At 48.8% G+C, this 12,376-nt stretch overlaps 1 long non-coding RNA gene across 1 annotated transcript in view; it reads right to left on the bottom strand.

Annotated features, from left to right (window-relative positions):
- LOC137215724 (uncharacterized) overlaps window positions 1-2,501 on the bottom strand; it is a 117,424-nt gene extending 114,923 nt beyond the window's left edge. The window contains exons 1-2 of the long non-coding RNA XR_010939389.1: window positions 2,424-2,501; window positions 1,040-1,098 (exon numbers count right to left, since the gene is read on the bottom strand). This is a non-coding gene — a long non-coding RNA (uncharacterized lncRNA). The remainder of the gene's footprint in view (window positions 1-1,039; window positions 1,099-2,423) is intronic.
- Window positions 2,502-12,376: the final 9,875 nt, after the last annotated feature.

Here is a 12,376-nt window from a genome sequence, read left to right as displayed (position 1 = left end):
GACCAAAAAAACATGATAATCTTAATAGATACAGTAAAAGCATTTCCCAAAATCCAACATCCATTCCTGATAAAAACCCTCAGGAAACAAGAAATAGACAAGAACTTCTCCAATCTGAGAAAAGTCATCCAAAAAACACCCACAGTTAACATCATACTTAATGGTGAAAGACGTGAATATTCTCCCTCTGGGACTTCCCTGGTAGGGCAGTGGTTACGAATCCGCCTGCCAGGGCTTCCCTGGTGGTGCAGTGGTTGAGAGTCCGCCTGCCGATGCAGGGGACACGGGTTCGTGCCCCGGTCCGGGAAGATCCCACATGCCGCGGAGCAACTAAGCCCGTGTGCCACAACTACTGAGCCTGCACTCTAGAGCCCTCAAGCCACAACTACTGAGTCCACGTGCCACAACTACTGAAGCCCGTGCACCTAGAGCCCGTGCCCTGCAACAAGAGAAGCCACCGCAATGAGAAGCCCACACACCGCAACAAAGAGTAGCCCCAGCTCGCCGCAACTAGAGAAAGCCCGAGCACAGCAACGAAGACCCAATGCAGCCAAAAATTAATTAATTAATTTTTAAAAATATATATTTTCCCCCTAAGATCAAGAACAAGTCAAGAATTTCCACTTTCATTACTTCTATTGAACATTGTACTGGAAGTTCTAGACAGTACATTCAAGCAAGAAAAGAAATAAACAGTATCCAGATTGTAAAGGAAGAAGGAAAATGTGAACATTTATTCACAGATGACATGATAACCTATGTGGAAAAAGAGATGAACTCAACCAAAAAATTACAGAACGAATAGATGAGTATAGGAAAGTTGTAAAGATTCAAGATCAATATTAAAAAATCAATTATATTTGTATATGCTATCTACAATTGGAAATTAAATTTTTTAAACTATTATTTAAAACAGTATTTAAAAATATTAAATACTTAGGGATAAATCAAAAAAAAGATGGGAAAGACCCATTCAGTGAAAACAATGAAATACTGCTGAGAGAAATTAAGGAAGAATTAAATAAATGGACAGCTATACCTTGGTCACGGGTCAGAAGACTCAATGTTGTTAAGATGTCAATTCTCCTCCAAACTGATCTGTAGATACAAAGCAATCTCAATCAAAATCCTAGCAGGTATTTTTGTAGAAATTGAGAAGGTAACTCTAGAATTCATATGAAAATGTAAAGAACCTAGAATAACCAACATAACTTAGAAAAAGAAGAACAAAGTTGAAGGACTAACATACCTGATTTTAAGGCTTTTTTTAAAACTGGAGTAATCAAATCAGCATGGCATTGCCATAAAAACAGGCAAATATAAATAGCAAGTCCAGAAAAAAAGAACTACACATATATGAACAGCTGATTTTTTTACAAAGGCACATATACAATGCAGATAGTATAGCCTTATCAACAAACAGTGCTGTAACAACTAGATATCTATATTCTCTGGCAACTCTGGACCTCTGTTCCCAGCAACTGGCTGGGCACCATGCTGTTCACCCATGCACTTTGCCCGGTTCCCCACCGCTCCCCACCACTCAGCTCATCTCCCCTGTGTAACTCATTCACGTTGCTCACTCAGCCTCTACAGACAGCTGAGCAGGGGACCCCCAGGGGACTCTCTCCAGACCTGTGGCCCCCTGGGCCTGCCCTAGCTGCTGCCGTCCTCCCTGCAGTGGCCAGCCCTTGTGATGGGAAAGGCCCTCTGGACTCTGCCTGGGTGCAGACCTGCTGGGTGCCCCATTGACACACAGGGCCAGAAGGCCAGGGCATGGGCAGTGGGTTGTCACATTGGTTCCTCCCCGACCGGCCGGTCCCACTTACAGAGCCTTACCAGAAACTGGACACAAGCCAAGCTTTGGTTAAAGGAGGGGTCCTTACCACAAATGCCCACAGGGTTTAAGCTTAGAAGGTGAACCAGTGGAGAGTTGGGGAGGAGACAACACAGGATGGAAGGGATTGAGGCAAACTAGACAGAAAGGCCCATCCTGGTGGCAGCTGATTTCCTGCCCACCCTGACATGAACCAGTATTGTCACAGCCTTGCTTTTTAAGACCGGAATCCAGATTTTTAGATGTAAATGTCTGAGTTTTAAGTGTCATCAATGAATCTAAATTAAAATACAAGAAAAGCCACAAGAGGCCAACACCCTGGTTCTGAAGCCACATTCAGCCTCAGATGCCAGCAGATCCCAGGTTAAACCCTTCAAGGCGTGGCATCAGCTCTGGTCCTGGGTGCCTGTGGGGGCAGCTGTGAGCTGGAGGAGCAGCGGGCAGGGCTTTCTCCCAGGTTGTCTGCAGAAGCCCGACCACAGCTCGACTTCCCAGCTGCCTCCAGGTGGCGACGCCAGACCTCCGAAGTCGCTGCTGTCCAGCCCCACCACCCGGAAGTCCCGGTGACAGGATTGCCAGTACCTACCACATACGATGGGTTAAATACGTCCATGCCTTTGAACTGCTGCTTGGATATGGTCTTGTTGAAGATGAGCCCTCCGAAACTGGGGAGAGACAGCAAACGATTAGAGTAGACGCTTGCCAATCTTCCCCACGCAGACCGCCAATCAGCCGAGCGCTTTCCCGGCTCCCTGGCCCAGCTGGTCTCCCCAGTGCCCTCTGCACCCCACACATGCATTTTCCCCTCTGTTCTGAGTCTAACCTGTTCCAAAAAGCCCATCTGATGATGTCAGCCCACTGAAAACCCAACGAACCCTTTCTGAGGCCACTTAGCTGGCTGGGCTCTGCCGAGTGATGGCCTGCGAGCTGCTCTTCAGCAGAACGCCGAACCTACACAACGTCTCCCGCCCCTCTACCCCGTTCCCAGAAGCCGCCACCCCAGAACCTGGCCCCACCAGCCCCTGTGGTTTAGCAAAGGCCTGGAGCCCAGGAGCTTCTAGAAGCAAAGACACCTCGACCACAGCCTCCCCTCCCCAAGAGTCAGTCGGGAAAGCACATCATAAGGGACTGGGGTGGCCCCCGTCAGCGTCCACGAGCAGAAAGGGGCCCCAAGGATGGGTCTGGAGGGCAGAAAGCCTGGGCTCGGCTGGAGGCCCCAGGGCCCTGGGGCACTAATCCCTCAGCATTGCAGGTCCCACCAGCGGCCGTGCTGCGGAAACACGGAGTCCACAGTGCCGTCGCCTTGAGGCCAGCTAAGCGAGGCCAGGCCGGCAAGGGCGTCAGCAGCAGGAGAGCAGGGCCCCGGGCGCCAGGGCTGAGGCCGCGGCCGGTGCTCGTCCGCTGTCACCAGGCTCTGCTCCTCAGGCCCCCGGTGCTGTGGCCGCCATAAACAGCGCTGCCCCTCGGAATATACGAGGTCCGGGGTTCTGGGGGGAAGAGCAAAGAGCATGGCGAAGGCGCCGCGAGCATAGCGAAGACGCCGCGTCCACTGCTCACCCCACCCGGACCCAGAGGCGTCGCCACACCCTTGCGCCCGCGCGCGCACCTGCTGACGACCATCCTCAGAACTTTCCCACCTGAACTTCAGGCTCTTCACGACGGGCAGGTTCTGCTTGGCGACGAGGACCCACACGGGGGTCAGGGCCGCGAAGCCAACGCAGACCAGCGGCGTCAGATACTGACTGTGTAGGGCGGGGTGGGGGGCGGTAAAGGGGCGCGTGGCTGGTGGCGCCAGAGCTCACGGAGGGGCCCGGGCTGTGGTCTGGGTGTCAGAGCTGAGAGGTGGGTGGGGACCCTGGGCACCGCAGGCCCGAGGAGCAGCTTACGTCCCCATCAGTCTGGTGGGCCGTCCCCCACACGTCTCAGAGAACCTCTTTCCTATCAGGCGGCTGGAAGGTCTCCTTCCACCTCGGTTCCCGCCACACCCGCCTTTTCTTCTCTTATGTCTTTGTGACTTTCCTGACACACTTCCCTCCTCTGCCTCCTCTCCGCCCAACCTCATCGGTTCCACTTATGGGATCGTGACCGTGGCCAGCACCGCGTTCGTCACCTCGTGTGCCTGACTCTCCTGTTCTCAACGACCCACTCGGACGGCCCGGCAGGAGGTGGCAGACCAGGATACACGCCCTGCTCCTGAGGCCATCCCAGCGCCTGCGTTTCTCATAGGGCTCGGACCTCGTCCTGCTTTGCATCTACTCCTGTCCCTGTGTCACCTGCTCCAACCGGCGGGAGCCCGGAAGACCGACCTCGACCTGTATGGGCCACCGGAACCAGGGCGCAGGCCTGAGCCCGACACACGGGGCACACGCGGCCGCCTCGCCCCACCCACCCACCCCCGCTGCGCCCCGCCCCGCCCCGCCTGCCTCCTACGCGCACGCAGAGCGAGCCACCGGCCTCGTGGAGAAATGTCCTCTGACCCCAGGCACGCCCAGAGCAGGTTCGGGGGTGCGCACCCCTCTGCAGAGGCCACAGGCCCAGAGTGCAGGCGTGGCTCCATGTCCCCTGCCCTTCTCCGCAGGAAACAATCGTGTCCCGTCCTTCTGGCCCACGGGCTCCCGGGAAGCTGCAGGGAAGGACCGGCCGCCACAGGCCATGTGCTCCACGGTGGGCGTTCAGGGCAGGCGGTGGGTCCAGGGGTTCTGCTAGTGTCCAACGCCCTGGAAATGGCATCCTGGAGAAGCAGGTACTCAGGACCAGTACCCTCCCAGCGCCGTGATACCCGCCTCCCCAGCTGAGGGCTCACCCCGCTTTAGTCAGGACTTACCTGACTGGTGCCAGGCCGGAGACCTGCGAGACCCCAGGGATAAACCACTGTCCAACTGAAAGGACGGGTGACCCAACACGACTCAACGTCTGGTGCATCGAGCGGAGACGTGGGGCTGAGCGCAGAGGGGAGGAAGGGTCTGGGGAGGCCTGAGACTCGAAGTTATTTTGCAAATCTAACTCGATAACTAACCCATGCACAAATCTCCTTTGAAATTATTTTGTTTGAAAAAAAAATAAGGTCATCTTATTTAAAAGAAAGGAAGAAGAAAAGGAAGGAGGGAGGGAGGGAGGATCTCACAAACAACCTAACCACACCTCAAGGAAAGAGAAAAAGAAGAACAAACTAAACCTAAAGTTAGGAGAAGGAGGGACTTCCCTGGTGGTCCAGTAGTAAAGAGTCCGCCTTCCAATTCAGGGGATGCGGGTTCCATCCCTGGTCAGGGAACTAAAGATCTCACATGCTGTGAGGCAACTAAGCCCGCCGGGCCGGCAACAGCTACTGAACTCTCCCGCCTCAACTAGAGAGCCTGCGAGCCGCAAACTAAAGAGGCCACGCTCAACAACTAGAGAAGAGAAAACCTGCACGCCACAACTAGAGAGAAGCCTGTGCACCACAATGAAGAGGCCGTGTGCTGCAACGAAAGGTCCCGCATGCCTCAAGGAAGATCCCCGCGTGCCGCAACTAAGACCGGAAGCAGCCTAATTAATTAATTAATAAAAAATATTGCCCTCTCCAATGGGGGTGGGCATCATCCAATCCATTAAGGTCCTGAACTGAACAAAAATGTAAAGGAAGGGCAAATTAGCTTTTTGCTTGAGCTTCACCTTCTGCTACCCTCAGACATCAGCACTCTGGTCCTCCCGATATTCGCTTTACTGCAATGGTCTGGAACCTGATCTGCAATCTCTCTGAGGTATGCCTGTATTATTAAAATCTATTTTTTTCCTTAAGTAAACACAGTTTGAAGCCAAGAATAAGGGTTAATAGGGGTTTGTGTAGATGTCCTTAAGCGGCTTGGCATTTTGTAAAGTTTTGGGGTGAATGGGCAGAGCACAGAGGATTTTTAGGGCAGTGAAGGTATTCTGTATGATACCATAATGATGGATATATGTCATTATACCTTTGTCCAAACCTGTAAAATGTACAACTCTAAGAGTGAGCCCTGATGTAAACTATGGACCCTGGATGATTCTAATGAGTCAGTGTAGGTTCATCAATTATAACAAATGTACCACTCTGGTAGCAGATGTTGATAATGGAGGAGGCTATGTGTGTGGGGGTGCAGGGGTGATATGGGAAAATGTACCTGCTACTCAATGTTGCTGTGAACCTAAAACTACTCTAAAATGGTCTTAAATAAATAAATGACATATATTTTACACCAGAATACAGCCATTTTTATTCCAATTTATAATTTTTTAAAATTATTTCCTGGTAAAATTGCTTAATTCTCTTCCAAAAGTAAAATGGGGACTGCTCAGACTTTGCAGCATCCTGCAGGGAGTATTCTAGGAAGCTACCACGAGATGGCAGCATCCGCCCACAGATGTTGCAACCAGCCTAGACCGTCTCCGCAACAAGGAACTACACGTGTTTGAGGAACCCTAGAGGGCCTGAGGCCTCACCATCTGTTTAGGGGGAAGCAGAGGATGCTGGCTCAGAAAACATCTGGTAGGGGGCAGTCCTCTCCACGCCTCCACGGGTACATACACACTCCTGCCCTCATTCACTCAGAAGGTCCTGTCACAATTCTATACAGTTGTGGCCATTTTAAACACACACACACACACACACACCACCCAAGATGTCCAAGCCCAGAAAAGGCCCGTGACCCACCAAATCTCAACGTTCAGAGGGCTCTTGCATCTGTTCCTTCCTTTCTATTTTAAACATAGACGTCACTGGAGATGCAGCACATTAAATAACAATTTCAGTGTCAGGATGCACCAGCCCCCAATGTCAACCAGGTCACCCTCGGTGTGGGTTGCACTCTGCAGAGCCAGGACCCGCAGGAAACCACAAACTAGGGAATCTCTGACGTCTGATGAGCACTCCCTGGTACCGTGAAGTAACTTCACTCCCTTTTTTCACTTCAGGTAACTGATTTTCAGTGTGGTTTAGTCACGTCTCTGTGTTCGTGTACCACCTAGTGGTAGAAGAGAGATTCAAACCCAAATTTGTCTGATTTCAAACCCCCTTTTTTTCTACTATCACTTTACTGTAGTGTTTATCTACTTTATTGGAGCTTTGCCTACAATACTGGGTGGGGGGAAAAGAATACAAGAATATCTGGCTCTCTGAAAAGATTTAGTGTCACTTGGGTTTTTTTTCTTTTTACAAATAGAATCCAATAGAATTAAAGAATTTTGCCAAATGCTGAATGGAAGTTAAATGGTAGTTAAATGGAATGGAATGTGGAATTCTAGTCAACAAGAATTCTCACAGGTATTGCAGAAAAAGTTTTCTGTGACCACGATAGCACCTGAAATGCCTTATCACCACATAAAATTTAAGTTCTATGAAGAATGCCACACTTGTTCTCAAAATGTTCATAAACTGTGCATTCTTAGTTTGAGGTTAGATGTTATGTAACTCTGACCCAGAAGACTTTTCTATGCTACTGCTGGCCACAGGGCCATTATAATCAGCAAATCGATATAAGCGTAAGTCATATTAATAAAAGAATAAAGTAATTATCACACTCTCCTCTGCCTTGGTCAGACCTCTCCCAATGGTGCCAAGTTCTTGTTATGACATTTTATGATAGGTTTTGTCAACCTAAAGAATGGGTTTTAGGGCTTCCCTGGTGGCGCGGTGGTTGAGAGTCCACCTGCCAATGCAGGGGACACGGGTTCATGCCCCGGTCCGGGAAGATCCCACATGCCGCGGAACGGCTGGGCCTGTGAGCCATGGCCGCTGAGCCTGTGCGTCCGGAGCCTGTGCTCCGCAATGGGAGAGGCCACAACAGTGAGAGGCCCCTGTACCGCAAAAAAAAAAAAAAGAATGGGTTTTGATGCCAAAAGTTATTATGACATTTTAGGATTGATTTTGTTAATAAGAGAAGAGAGAGCAGGAAGGTCAGGGGCTCCAGGCCAGACATACCCGGGGGTCCTCAGCTGTTTCTCCTGCCATGAACTGAGGAAGAAATGATTTAATAAGGGGGACATAGCACCTGTACTCAAATATGCAGGGCATTTGTTTTTTGGCTCTGGTGATCAATGCAGGCCTCTGAACAGAAGGCACACAGATAGAGTTTATCTCATGATAAGGAAGAGTACTGTCTCACCAAGTGCTGTCCCACAGTGGAATAGGTGGCTTGGGAAGGGCATCAATATCTGATGAACCAGTGATACCCATAAGCAGAAAATCATTCCATATACGTGATGTACTGTGACAAACTCTAGATGCACAGTGGTGTTTCAGGTAGGCTTTGTCTCTGCCCTCACAGGGGCTTCACAGACAAGACAGACCAGAAAAAAAAAAAAAGAGTATCTAGTTTTAACTATAAAGTATGAAATGTACTATAATAAGAACAAGAGTGCAAAGGAGCCCATCCAAGGGGCCCCTGCCCCTGTCTCTGAGTACAGAGAAGGATTCCCAGAGAATGAGAATATGAGACTTAAATAGTGAATGAGAATTAACTGAATAAAGAAAATAGGAGAAAGAGAAGATTCTCCCCTGAGAACAATGCTCCTTCCCAAATACAGTTCTCTGTGACCTCCTTCACATATGTGACCTTTATAAACACCACGGAAAATAGCCTGTTGTTATGGTATCTATCGCTGCATAACAAGCCACCTCAATGTTTTGTGGCTTAAAACAACCACCATTTATATGCTCATGATACTGCATCTTGGCTGAATTCACACAGGAACGTCTCCTGGCTCGCCTGGGCTCACTCCTGTGGCTATAATCTTCCTATAGCTCCACTGGGATGGACTGGCCAGATGGCCTCGGCAGGGGCACCTTGGTTCTCCTCCACAGCCTCTCACCCTCTAGAAGGCTAGAAAGAACTTCCTTACTCGGTGGTCTCAGGGCTGCATTCCAAGAGGGCAAAGGAGGACGTCTTAAGGCATCTAGGGGCCCAGGCTCTGGAACTCACATAGCATCATTTCTGCCACATTCTATTGGTCAGAGAATGTCATAAGGCCAATTTGGATTCAAGCAATAGGGAAACAGACTCTTCCTTTTGACAGGAGGAGCTACAAAATACTGTGGCTCTGTTTGTCAATCTACCATAAGTGTGGTGAGAAAACCCAAAGTGGAAGGAACTAGGGAAGATTCCAGAGAAGAGATGGAGCTTGAGCTCGGTCTTAAAGGATGAGTAAGATTTTGTCGAGGAGAGCAGAAGGAGTGCACAGCATTACAATGACGTGGAGGTGTCAGAGAACACAGGTGACCTGTTTGAAAAAGAACACAGGGATTGGCTCAGGGGACAAAATTGTGGGGAAAGACCCATCAGGAGAAGAGCAGCATCACACCTAGCACCGTCCCACGTGCATGTGGCTGCTCATGATACGGTTAATAAATACTGACTGTGTCCAATCAAGGACAAGATCATGAAAGCCTCTATGGTAGATACAGGAGTTTGCCAAGAGAAAATTTTTTTTTTTTTTTGCGGTACGCGGGCCTCTCACTGTTGCGGCCTCTCCCGTTGCGAAGCACAGGCTCCGGACGCGCAGGCCCAGCGGCCATGGCTCACGGGCCCAGCCGCTCCGCGGCACGTGGGATCTTCCCGGACCGGGGCACGAACCCGCGTCCCCTGCATCGGCAGGCGGACTCTCAACCACTGCGCCACCAGGGAAGCCCCCAAGAGAAAATTTTTAATCAGGGGAGTTAGGCAATGAGAATTTTCCTTGCATATCCGAGATGTCGTTTCATAGACACTGCATAAATTAGCAGCCAAACTATTTTGTTCCTGTGGGTCTGGTCAAGACCTTTCATCATCTGGACTTTCTGTGGCCCCTGACTTGATTATCTGTGTGAATTCTGGATCTTTCTTTTGATCACATCCATTCACTCAGAGTAGAGGAGAGATGTAATGTCCTCAGCAAGCTGCAGAGACCCCATCTGACATGAAAATGGACACTGGAACAAGAGGACCATGATGAGAGCAGGTATGAAGGCATAGGGCTAACATCTAATCCAACACACATTATCTCCCTCCAGTTGGATTCACACAAGATTTTTTTTTTTTTTTTTGCCTCAATCAGTAGAAAGGAGATATTTTATTGCTAAAAGGCTGGAGAGAGAAAGAAGTGAGATTGAAATTCTGGAACTAATCAACTCTGGCAAAGCCCTAATAGTGGTAACTTGCGACTACAGTGGTAGATTGCCCAGGGTCACATGGATCAAATGATTTAAGCCACTAAGAACACAGAATAAACATTTTCTCATATCTGTGGTTGCTCTGTGAGCAGGACCTTACATGACGCACGATGAAAGTGTAGTCATAAAAGACCACGTATTATTATCGTATGATTCCTTTTACATGAAAGGCCCAGAGGAGGCAAATCTATAAAAACAGGAAGTAAATTAATGGTTGCCTATTACTGTGAGGAGTGAGGAGAAATGGAGGGTAGCTGCTAAAGGACACAGGGTTTCTTTGGGGGATGATAAAATGTTCAAAATTTGATTGTGTAACGGAGCAGGACCCTATGGGGCCTTCCTGGGACAGACCCTCCCCCCCACTCCCCACCACGTGCTCTGCCTGCCTCTTTTTTTTTTTTAATATTTATCTATTTGGCTGCCCTCGATCTTAATTGCGGCACGGTCTTAGTTGCGGCACGCAGGATCTTTAGTTGCGGCATGTGGGATCTAGTTCCCTGACCAGGGATCGAACCCAGGTCCTCTGCATTGGGACCGTGGAGTCTTAGCCACTGGACCACCAGGGAAGTCCCCTGCCTGCCTCCTGTTTGTAGAAAAACTTTAGCCTCCTAGGGCTTCCCCAAGTTCCAAAGAATAAATTTAATCAGAGAAGTGAGAAAATGCAGGAACAAAGGAAAGCAGTCAAGCAAGACAAAATAATAATAGTTTAGCCATTAAACAAAGTCAAGGCCCTTCCGTTCCTCTTCAAGGGCTATAGATAATCTTCTGAGCCAAATCCTTTGAGCTGTTTTGCATATACTGAAACCCCCACCAGGTGGGAGAAGTTATCTGCGTGCTGCCCACAAGCACGTAGACCCCAGACCAGCTGGAACCAGGAGGTTGATGATGTTGACTCCCCGTTACCTCACCATCAACCAATCAGAAGAATGTCCATGAACTGATCACATACCCTGCAACCCTCTCCCACACTCTATCTTTAAAAATCCTTCCCGGAAAGCCTTTGGGGAGTTCGGGCCTTCTGAGCATTAGGTGCCTGGACCCCTTGCTTGGTTGGCCCTGCAATAAATGCTGCACTTTCCTTCACCACAACTCGGTGTCAGTAGATGGGCTTTACTGTGTGCAGCTGAGCAGACCCAAGTTTGGTTTGGTAACAATTGTGGTGATGGTTATAAAACTCTGTGAATACATTAAAAATCATCGAACTGTACACTTTGTGGGTGAATATATGGTATGTGAATGATATATCAATAACGCTGTTCCAAAAAACTAAGTTAAATTAAAGAATAAACTCTCTTTTCACGCAAATCCTGTCATTTGGAGGCTGGCTGGCAACCATCCTCTAATCTAACCTTTATGCTCAGTAAGTCTTTTCAAAATCAAGGGGAGATATGGGACCTCCCTGGCGGTAAAGTGGTTAAGACTCTGCACTTCCACTGCAGGGGGCACAGGTTCGATCCCTGGCTGGGGAACTAGGATCCCACATGCTGCATGGTGTAGCCAAAAAAAAAGCAAAAAACAAGGGGAGATATATTCTCAAGGCAAAAATGAGTATAATAAATATATTCTGCTTCCTAATGGTGCCCTTTGTTTGTTTAGCCCAAAGGGAGCATCTATATAAATGCAGGTCAAGAATCCAAGAACTTGATAGTTATCAGCTGGAATTTACATCATCCAATTAATCTCAATGCTGGCAAAAACTACTGTCTTGTTTTGTTTTGTGGGGAGAAGTAGAATCTCTTGGAGGTGGGAAGAATTAAGACCTGTTGATTCAATGCATTTTGTGTTAGGTTTGCAAGACAGTGATGACACGTTCCCGGGCCTCAGGTTGACTATATTTTGCTAAAATAGGAAGGGATCCCTCAGGGACACACAGGTCTGGGGCTACTTGTGCTGCAGGGTGGATGCATCACTAAATTATCTTTCTAACAAAGGCAAATTACCTCCTATGTTGTACGAGACCCCGAAGACATTAGACGAATGAATCTAATGTCCAGCCAAGACTTGAGCTGAGAGTCAGCAGGATGGCACCTGCCAGAGGAGCCTCTTGAGTGGTCTACACAGACAAAAGGTGAGCATCGGCAACCGTGATCACATGTACCCCTCGGGAGGGCTTTCACACACCATGGTCTTATGTGATACTCTTCTCAGTCATTGCCAGGAATGATTTTAATTACATTTATCTGCATATGAGGAAACTGATGTTCAGAAACATCAGAATCATATAGTGGACAGGGCTTAGCTGTTGTAGACATAGAGCTCTTTGTTCAAATGCCTTAAATACAACGTATCAGCCCAATGACTTTTGGAAAGTTTTTACACCTGAGTTTCAGTCGCCTCATCTTTATAGTGATGATGATAATGCCTCTCTCATAGGCTTGTAAGAA

The sequence above is a fragment of the Pseudorca crassidens genome, chromosome 20 (assembly GCF_039906515.1).
Source record: "Pseudorca crassidens isolate mPseCra1 chromosome 20, mPseCra1.hap1, whole genome shotgun sequence".
NCBI lineage: Eukaryota > Metazoa > Chordata > Mammalia > Artiodactyla > Delphinidae > Pseudorca > Pseudorca crassidens.
Note: the sequence above shows the minus strand (reverse complement) of the source record. Positions and strands in the feature narration are given on the sequence as shown.